The following is a 10,683-nucleotide window of genomic DNA, read 5'->3' as shown; positions in this document are numbered from 1 at the left end:
ACTCAAAAATCCACCTGCCTCTGCCTCCCAAGTGCTGGGATTAAAGGCGTGCGCCACCACTGCCCAGCTACCTTTTCTTTCTTAAAGTACTTTATGCCATTCCTTTCTTTCTTCTCTGCTTCAGATAACTTTTACTTGTTTACTGTGTTATCCTTGTTAAAGTTTCCTGTTGCTGTTGTTTGAGAACAGAAATAAAAATAAAGCTATAAAATTCTTGCTTTTTATAGCTTTACTGTTCGATTTGCTTTTATGGCTAGAGTTCTGGTGAATAAAGTTGCAGAGAAAGTTGTAAGCCACAGTGTGGGAGTTTGTTTATAGGAATAAGTTGCTGCTTCCTAAGTGAGTCCCTGGATGCCCAGGGACTGTTGTGCTATGGTTAGACTAACACCCTGTATGTGTCCCTCTTGCCTCACCCTAACTCTTATCTTCTGTAGGCAGGCTAGTTGCTTTTCTTTAGTGTTGTCTTCTATTCAAGTAAGTGACTTGGTTATTAGGGAGCCAGGCAAGCCATTTTTGTTGAGTGATTTTTTTTTTCTAGTGATTTTTAATAAGCCATTCTTGACTTAGTGATTGATTCAATAAGCACTTTCCATTTTTAGCACTGAAGCTGTTTTTCCCATGGGATTCACAGTCTGGATGGAGTTTACAAGGAGCTGCCAAGTTTTCTTGTCTGATGTCTCTGACTCCTCCATTTATTAGGGAGTGTAACTGGCTATGGCCATCTCTGTTTATATGTTGTAAACTTTTGAAACAAGAAGCAGACTTCTTCTCACACATACCTCCTGAGCCTATCCGAGCCACTTCCCCTGTGTGTACAGTGATGGTGGCTTAACCTAGACGGTAGAAGCTGCTGTAATCTGGAGCGTCCAAGAAACGCAAGAGCAGCCTGTTAGAAGTTACCCTGTGGTGTAAAAGTATTAAAAGGACAGCTTCTAAAGAGATATATTTGCTGGTAGGTGTGGTACTGTAGGACTGCAAGTGGCATGGGAAGTTACCAGTTGGTACCTGAAGTGGTTGTTTTGATGTATGTGGAATGGGTATTTGAGAGAGTCTTAAATCATCTATGGGTGAGGAGCCATTGCATTTGCTTAAGACGCTTCAGATCTTTGTGGCCCAAACATCCTGGTGGTTCTGATAGTACAGAGAACCCTGGGGAGTTCCTGGGTGATCTGCTAGATCACTGGGCCTGCTGTTCTCTGCATTTAGTAAGAGAGTCATCACCTGGCAGCAGCCCTGAGAGTTGTTACCGTGAGAAGAGCTACTGTCCAATGCAGCCAGTCTTACCTGGGACAAGAGCCCTTGCTTGGATTAAATGGGGATGGTCCTAGCTGTCAGCTCAGGTTTTTGTGTATGCCAGCTTCCAGCTAAGTACCAGTTTCTATTGCCCTGCCTTAATTATCAAAAGAATTCTCTTTGCTCTTAGGCCCCTTCCTGCAGTTGACATACTGTGCATGGCTTCTTCCAGATACAGCAGGCTTTTACACACATCACTATGGCTTGTCAAATATTTTGACTAGTTTTTGAACAAAGTAGTAAGATGTACTTGGTATTAAAATTGAGTACTTCTTTGAGAATGGGTCTCTAGGGAACACATTTATAGTTAATAATTTACATTCTGACTTTGGTTGAGAGAGGATATTTGAAATATGTTTCTTATTAAGTATTTAATATAGTCTCACAGTTTTGAGATATCTTTTCATGTACTTGAAACTTATAAGGACTTCAAATAACTACAGTTCTCAAAGAAACAGAATAGTTTCTTCCAGAAATGTGTTTACATTTTTAGGAAAGCAGCTTAGGTTTTAGTTACCAAGATTCTTTCTTTTCATCCAGCATAGGAAATTACAGCAGTTCGTGAATACTTAAGTACTTGGTGGTAGGGCTCATTTTCAGGCATCTTTCTGCACATACTCTTTGTATTTTTGGCATCTACTGTGTTGCCCAAAGAGGAAGCTGGCTTCCGACTGGATGTTCCTAGATGTTGTGAAAAGGCTTCATGTATACATGAGGAATCTGTGTAGGCTGTTATTACATAAGACTCCTCTGGCTTGTTAAGTCCTACACACTTAACTTGAACTTGGCAAATGTATGCAAGCTCTGGGAAGCTTATTGTAAAGGTGGGGTACATTCAGGTATTGGTGGTGAGTAAACAGGATAAAGCCGAAACCATTGTGGTCCGCGGATTATGGGTGCCAAGGCAAGCTGACCTGCAGTAGACTGGAATGCTGTCTAGTTGCCTCTGAGTGCCATTTTATGGACACTCGCTCCTCACAGAGAAACAGTTGCCTCCTTAGGAGTAGACTTTGTTGTTTTAAAAATTGTATTAACAGTGAACAGTCTAGAGGCTGGAGAGATGGCTCAGCAGTTAAGAGCTCTGAGTGCATTCTACCAGAAGTCCTGAGTTCAATTCCAGCAACCACATAGTGGCTCACAACCATTAGTAATGGGATCTGATGTCCTTTTCTGGTGTGTGTCTGAGGACTGCTACAGTGTACTTGTATAAATAATAAATAAATAAATATAAATAATATAAAAAAATTAAGTCTAAAGTAAAAATAGACCTTTAAGCCCTCTGAACAGGAATGAGTATGTAATTTCTACAGATTCAAAACATAGTATTTTGAAACAGCATAGAAGAAGATAAATTATGACCTTTCTTTAAGGGAAAGGGAACTTAAAAAGATTTATTGCTTTATTTTATGTGCATTAATGTTTTGCCTGCATATATGTCTGAAGGTGCCAGATCTCCTGAAATTGGAGCTACAGACAATTATGAGCTAGATGTGAGTGCTGGGAATTGAGCCCAGGTCCTTTGAAAGAGCAGCCAGTAGTCTTAACTGCTGAGCCACCTGTCTAGCTCTAAAATGGCACAGTTAAAGGACCACCAGGCAGGCATCGTCTAGTAGGTGCGTATGTGTATCTGTACAGACAAGACCCAGGTCATTCCAGTCTGCAGTGGAGACTTCGGGTTAATGGTTGCGTCCTTTCCTGGAAGACTTGAGGTAGCTTTCTTCCAAAAGCCTGTGTTACTTCTAGCGTGTGTTTTATATGCTTGTGATGTTTTGTTTGACAATGGGTATGAATGAAAAACTTTCAGTGTATCTTTAAAGCCCCAAGTAGTAATTTTTTACCTTTAATGTTTTAAGAAGGTTTTTTGTTTTTTTTTCTTTTTAGTATTATTTTTTCCCTGAAAATGTAAGCAGAGAAGTTTGTATTATCGAAGGAATTTTTCTAGCTTTTTATTATTGTGAATATAAAACATTAATGTCTTGCCTATTAAGGTATTTTAATCCTTGGATTTTTTTCAAAAATTTTTGTCTTCTTTTTTTATTTAATCCACTCATTTTTGGTTTTTTGAGACAGGGTTTCTCTGTGTATCCCTGGCTGTCCTGGAACTCGGTTTGTAGACCAGGCTGGCCTTGAACTCAGAAATCCGCCTGCCTCTGCCTCCCAAGTGCTGGGATTAAAGGCGTGTGCCACCACACCCGGCACAATCCACTCATTTTTTAAAAAGGAAATAGTGTGTTGGGCTGTTTTTAATTTTCTACCTCCTACTTGTTAGAAATTGTATTTAGAGGGGATGGGGGAGAGTGGCTAAAATGAATAATGAATAATGCTGAGATTTTAAACTTCTAAAATGCATGTTATAGCTAAGAGATAAATATGTGTTATTTATATGCTAGAAATCTTAACTAGTCTTGTAAAAAGTGCTAGGTTTTCTTACATAAGATAATAGAAAAAGTTCTGAGGCAAATAAGCCTTAAGTGTTCATGACACTGTAGAGGAAATATTGTATTTTTAGCTAATCTAAGATTTGTGAGTTAGTATCTTAAATATAACTTGGAAGAATGTGTAAGATTCAGAAGAAGAAAGCTATGACGTGAGATTTTCTGTTAGGATAGAAATCAAAAGAGCAACACGTGTTAAAGACTGAGTTACTGGCTTGGTTAGGGATGGTTCTCTTCCTGAAACTTGGAAAGATCAGGTTGGTAAAGATGTAGGGATTATGAATTCCCTCCTGGATTTTATCCAGTAGCTGACCAAAAGGAACAAAGAAGGTAGAGAAAGCAAAGGAGGATTAGCTTGACATGTAGAATGAACGTAAGTGGTGGTCAGGGGTGGGGAGAAGTACTGAGCTGAGTGCTTTACATGCATTATGTGTCCCCAAGTCCCTTGCATGCTATTCTCATTTACATATGAGGAACTGAGGTGAAGAGATGTTAAACATCATACCCTCAGTATGCAGCCTGGAGGGCAGACCAAGGTTTGGAAATTGTTTTCAACTGAGAATTTGTTCTTAAACTTTTACTTGAAAATAAGTGAGGTACAGCAAAGGTGATATTGGGGTGAAACGGTGGTTAAAAAGTTTTAACTGTGTTGCCCAAACTGTTTTTTTGCCACTAGGGGGAGCAGCTAGCATTGGGGAAGCAAAATGCTGATGCTAAAGAATGAAAGTAACAAAAGTTAAGTAGCTAATATTTTTTAAATAATTAAGGTAATTATTTGAATTTATGTCAGTATGACCAGCTTCAAGAATAGATAAAAGATAATGCAGCAATTAGATCTTGTGCTTAGCTGCCGTTGAGATGAGTTGGGTAAAGCTGAATATAGACTGACATTTAAGTCAGTATGTGGTGAATGTATCCTTCTGTCATAGAGACATGTTATTAGAAAGAGGAAAAAAAGGACATTAAGAAGAGTAGATGGTTGTCTCTGATTAAGAAGAAAAAGCTAAATTGAGTTCTGAAGTACAAATGTAATTTTATGTGTATATTAGAAAGTACTTTTTAAGTTACGGGAGTCTTTCTCCTTTCCTTGTAAAATGGAAAATTAGGTTTGCCATCTTTGGGAGAATATGACACTGACATTTCTCTGTTCTGTTCTAAGAGACAGTGGGGCAGCAGGGGGGATGTGAGATCCTTGAGGGATAGGGGAGCAACAGACAGAGGTTGTAGAGCGTGTTTATCTTTGAAAGTGCACAGCCCGTGATGTGGCTTAGTATGTCTTTATGCTTATAAAGTAAAAGCTTAGCAGAATGAACCTATCTTTCTCTTAACTTTGAATACCAAAGCAGAGGTGTGGGTATTGTACAGAGGAGGTAATAGGATGTCAGAAAAGATAGTGTTGGCATCTAGAGTTCCACCTATGCCACTGCTTGTGCTATGCTTCCCAACCATAGCTTGTGAATGGCTAGCATATGCTAAGTACAGGTTTATTTCCTCATAGGTCTTGAACCTTAGTATCAGCTTTACAGGGTGTTGCCAGATATTTCCCTTAGGGTTTATACCAGTTTACAATCCTGTTCAGCATGTGTGACAGCGCTGTTCATCATTTCTCATCACATTTGCAATGGCCAGATACTAAAATCCTTGAAGATTAACCAGCTGGGTGTGACATAGTATCTGGTAATATACTCACGTTGCCTTTCCTGTATTTTGAAGTGGGACATCTATCTTCACATGTGACCATTAGGATGACTTCTTGTGAATTTCATATTCTTTTGCCCATGGTTTCCTCTTAGATTGGCTGTCTTTTCAGTTGGAGGTTTGCTTCCATACTCTTTGTGAGTTGAATATGAAGTAGTGATCTCTCCCAGTCTAGGTCTCCTTACTCTGTTGAGAGTCCTTTGGAGTTTGTTCTGTCTTACTAACCCAGATTAACTAGCTGTTGAGAAAGAACCAGTTCCTTGTAGGTGCAACAGTGATGTTTATTGTTGGGTTCATACGCCAGTTTTTCTTAAGTAGATGGGAAGCTTAGGAATTAAACAATACTGTTTTACCATGGGCTGCTCACTAACTGTGACTCACAAATGCATTTAGGTGAGCAATAAAAACCACTCTTTAAACCTACTTGATTGTATTCATGAGGTGGCTAAAGAGATAGCATATATAGGCTGTTTAGTTCTCATGGCTTCTCCACCCTTCAGTCTCCAGATTTTGTGCGTTGAGGTTTTCTTTTTCCAAACTTTATTTCGTCTTGCATACGTGGGCACACTTTGCTTTTCCTTTTTTGGTTCTTATTTGAATCCTTTCTCCCTTGTGTTAAGATCATCATACCAGGCTTCTCTTTGCTTTATTGTTTGTTTTTCAAGACAGGGTTTATCTGGATAGACCTTGCTATCCTGGAACTCATTCTGTAGATCAGCATGGCCTCAAACTCAGAAATCCGCCAGCCTCTGCCTCCCAAGTGTTGGAATTAAAGGCATGTACCACCATGCCTGGCATATTGTTTGCTTTTAGTTTGCTGTATAACCCAGGCTGACGCTGAACTCAAGATCCTCTGGCCTCTGCTTCCTAAATGCTATGTAAATCTCATTGTTTTACAAATATGAAAGGGAAAAGTAAAGCAGATGATGCTAATAATAGAAAAGTGTTTCTTAACATTAGTGCCTCTGCTGTTTACAGTATTGTTGATTTCCCGGGTAGCCATGTAAATGTGTTTGGTCACCTAGTAACAGAAGCTGGAAGGAATACCAGCTCTGATGCAATACTGAGTAAGAACTTGCAGTTATAACGAAGGGAGTTGACTTGTATCGCATCCCCTCAACATCCATTTAATTTTCATTATGTGCAACAAGAACATAAACTGTGAAAGGGTTTCTTGTCTTCTTTAATTGTTTTAAGTGAAAAAATAGGTGGTTGAAGGAAGTTTAGAAACATGTATCCTTCTGTCCAAGATGGCAGCTATGATGGAAAGTTCAGTGTGATTAAAGGTAATCCTACTGGAAAGGTGGCCATTTTTCTTACCTATGTAGTAGTAACCATAGAAGGCTTTAAGAAAGTGAAGATATGAAGAGCATCCTTGTAAAACTCCATAACATTGTTTAAATGCTAGACTTTTAAAAGCTTTCTCAGTAAGCATTTATTTTTTGTGATATATCTCAAGGAAATTAATTATCCAAAGAATTGTATTATTTGAGTAAATAGCATTAGTGGTAACTATTAGATTATTTTAAAAGCAGCTGTAGAGAAAGAAGACAGAAGGAAAGAAAGGCTTGGTCTGACCTTAGGCAGTGTGATGGTTTCTATATGCTCAGAGGCCCAGAGAATGGGACTATAAGAAGGTGTGGCTCTATTGGAGTAGGTATGACTTTGTTGGAGTAGGTGTTTCACTGTGGGTATGGGCTTTAAGATCCTTATCCTAGCTATCTGGAAGCCAGTATTCTGTTAGCAGCTTTCTGGTGAAGATGTAGAATTCTCAGTTCCTCGTGTACCACACCTGACTAGATGCAGCCACTTTCCCTTTTTGATGATAATGGATTTAACCTCTGAATCTGTAAGCCAGCCCCAATTAAATGTTGTCCTTATAAGAGTTGCCTTGGTCATGGTGTCTTTTCACAACAGGAAAATTCTAACTAAGATAGGCAAGACCATGTTTATTCACTGCAAGGGGGCATCTTTATTACCCACATGTTTGGATGACCAGAATGCCTACACAGGAAGATGGGAGGTGGAAATGACTTCCATAGTTCTCAAGAGAAGCTGGGAGGTATAGTCCTTCAGCAGGAAATATCAGTAACTATTAAAATTCTCATAGTATGTTAGGCATGGTGTCTGTGTACTCTTTCTCTCCACTTGTGAGGAAGGCAGGATGTCAAGAGTTCAGGATCATCTTTTATTACATAGTGTGTTTGAGGCCAGCATGGGCTACAAAAAACCCTGTTTCCAAAAACAAGCAAACTGATAATATATACTAACAAGTAAAAATATCTTTGAAAGCATCTTTTATTTTCTGTGTTTTTTTTTCTTTCCTGGTGAATTAAATAGCTGCTGACAAGTTTATAGGCTGTTGATAAGATTAAGAAGTAATTATTAGACAGGTCATTTCCACCCAGGGCTATGTTTGTTCACAAACCAGGGAGGGGTTTGAATGACCTCTAGGGTATAATACTGTGAGTTTCTAGGTAAGTCCAGAAGAAAAGCAAAATATCACCAGTCCAGTTTTCTGGTTGTTAAAGACGGCACACAAAAATGTAAATAGCTTTTTAAAAAAGTGTCAGTGGCCTGCCATGAGTCAACTTTGAAATGTAGGATCTCTGATAAGTAGAAGTAAAACTCAAAACTTTTATAGGTGATTGTGCTTCATTAGTGCTATGGACCAATCGGTTCATGTGTGTCACTTTATTATTAGATTATCTGTGGTTTTTCCACTGGTTAGGTTCTAGTTCAGGAGATTAGATAAGAATGATGGGCAGTGGTGGCGCATGCCTTTAATCCCAGCACTTGGGAGGCAGAAACAGTTGGATTTCTGAGTTCCAGGCCAGCCTGCTCTACAGCGTGAGTTCCAGGACAGCCAGGGCTATACAGAAAAACTCTGTCTCAAAAAACCAAAAAAAAAGAAAAGAAAAAGAAAAAATGAAGGAGGGCTCCTGAGCCCCCACTCCTGGTAGAAGAGCTTTTGACAGTTGATGGTTGCTGGAGAAGGGGAATAGTCTTTCTTCACTGTTACTGTTCAATTACCCATGCTACAGTAAATAACATTGTGGTTGTGTTCATGCAAGTAACCCTGTTAAACTCCTGAGTCAGTAGTAAGAAAAAAGACATTAAAGTAGGGGGTTCTTAAATAGGAAGAAGTGGTCTAGAAGCACCAGTAAGTCAGTAAATGGGAATGATTATGAAACAACTATATTACATACATGTACAGAATTGTCAGAGTAAATACAAATTGAAAATGAAAAAGTCTCATAATTTAAAATTAAGGCATAATAATATTGGAATGTTAGCTTTCATTTTGCCTGAATGAATTCAGATTTTGATGTATTTCCCTTAACTCCTGCAAGGACACCTAAAGCCAGGAAATATCACTGGAAAAATGTGCTCAATTTTGGATAAGAACACTTTTTTGGTTTGCTGCTGTAGGTTACTTATAGGCTATTTTATATTCTATAAACAAGTATCCTATTGGTTAGGTTAGTTAAGCAAAGGTTGTCAGAAATTGTAATTTCAGGAATATCCAGATAATCTTGTTTGATTGATTTGTGTAGTTTTTAAAAATTAGGCAATAGAGACTTATAAACGACAAAGAAGGCAAAAATGAACTAGACAGAAAACTTTGAGACCATGATACAGATTTGTTCTTTCTCTTTTTTTGTTTTGTTTTTGAGACAGGGTTTCTTTGTGTGGCCCTGGCTCTCCTGGACCTAGCTCTGTAGACCAGGCCGGCCTCAAATTCACAGAAATTTGCCTGCCTCAGTGCTGGGATTAAAGGCGTGTGCCACCTTCACCCAACTTCTTTTTTTAGCCTTGATGTAAATCTGCCAAAACAAAATCTTCTTTATCTGAGAATGCTTATTTCATCTTCCTTTCTGAAGGATATTTTTATTGCATATATAATTCTGGAATACTGATTTTCTTTTGTGGGGGCGGGGTACTCTAATATCTTTTTAACTCTGTAGTTTCTGTTGCAAAATCTATAATCATTGAAATTACAGTCTCTGTTCCCTCTGAAGTAACAGGCCATTTTTCTTTTCTTTTAAATCTGTACATGTGTTCATATGCACATATGCACATGGCAGCCTCAGGTTTTCTTGTTCCTGCTATGTATGTATGTCAAGCTAGCTGGCCTATGAACTTCTGGAGATTCTCCTGTTTCTGCCTCCCATCTTGCTTACTATAGGAACTCTGGGAATGCAGATGTGTGTTACTGTATTCAGCTTTACATGGGTGCTTGGGATCTGAACTAGTCTGAGCTCAACTGAACCATCCGTCTCTTTAGTCCAACAGGACATTTTTTCCTCAGCCTAGTTGCCTTGGACTTTGGTTTGTTTTTGTTTTATTTTGTTTAGATGTTAACGTTTTGATGCTCTCAATTGGGATTTCTTGGGGGTTTTTTTTTGGAAGTTTCCTGTTTCTTGTATCTAAGTGTATTTCTCTGGCAATTCTTTTTCCCATCCTTTGGTTCTTTGGTGATACATACTATATCTTGTTATTTTCCCACTTGTTGAGGCTCTGCTCATTTGTGTTTTGTTTTCCTTTGCATCTTGTTTTTCCTATTTTCTATCTGGATAATATGTATGGTGATGTGTGCTGGCTTCTTGCACTGCCACTTTGCTCCTGCTTTTCTGTGGCTCTAGTGAGTTCATTTTGGTTACTGTGTCGTCTTCTAATTCTTTACTCTGTATACTTGATGTTTCAAGAGTGTTTGCCTTCTGGGGCCTGAGATTGGGCTCAGCCAGCAAAGACTGCTTCAGTATTCTGTCCCTAGAACTCATGTGGTAGAAAGAGAGAACAACAACACTTTTCTAAAAAGAGTGTTTGTCCTTTTTGGGGACCATTTTTGTAATGATAGCTTGGAAGTCTTGGGTTTCAGCATTTGTCACTTTGGCCTTGGTGCTTGTCACTTCCTCTTCCATACCATGTGAACTGTGCTTGGTTCCTTGCATGCCAAATAAATCTGAGCTGCTCTCTGATGGGCAGGCAGATGGTAGTCTTCTGTGGGTTGCAGTTTTGGTTTGGTTTACAGTTTTACTTCTGAGTAGCCAGTCTAAAGTCTAAAGTGTGCTCTGTGGGGTCAGAACTAGTATCCATAGCTCAAGTGTAGGCCTAGTAATAGAAACTACCCTTTTCACCATCTGTCTCATCAGTCCCAGTCTCAACTGCACTTAGTGGGCTGTGCCACGTAGCAGTCCTATGTTGAGGTAAGGGGTGTGTGTGTGTGTGTGTGTGTGTGTGTGTGTGTGTGTGT

The 10,683-nt window shown here is 39.0% G+C and overlaps 1 protein-coding gene across 1 annotated transcript in view; it reads left to right on the top strand.

The window, feature by feature from the left end:
* Positions 1-10,683, top strand: part of Rmnd5a (required for meiotic nuclear division 5 homolog A) — a 50,092-nt gene that overhangs the window by 17,033 nt on the left and 22,376 nt on the right. The window lies entirely within an intron of this gene.

This window comes from Mastomys coucha, unplaced genomic scaffold (genome assembly GCF_008632895.1).
Source record: "Mastomys coucha isolate ucsf_1 unplaced genomic scaffold, UCSF_Mcou_1 pScaffold20, whole genome shotgun sequence".
Taxonomy (NCBI): domain Eukaryota; kingdom Metazoa; phylum Chordata; class Mammalia; order Rodentia; family Muridae; genus Mastomys; species Mastomys coucha.
Note: the sequence above shows the minus strand (reverse complement) of the source record. Positions and strands in the feature narration are given on the sequence as shown.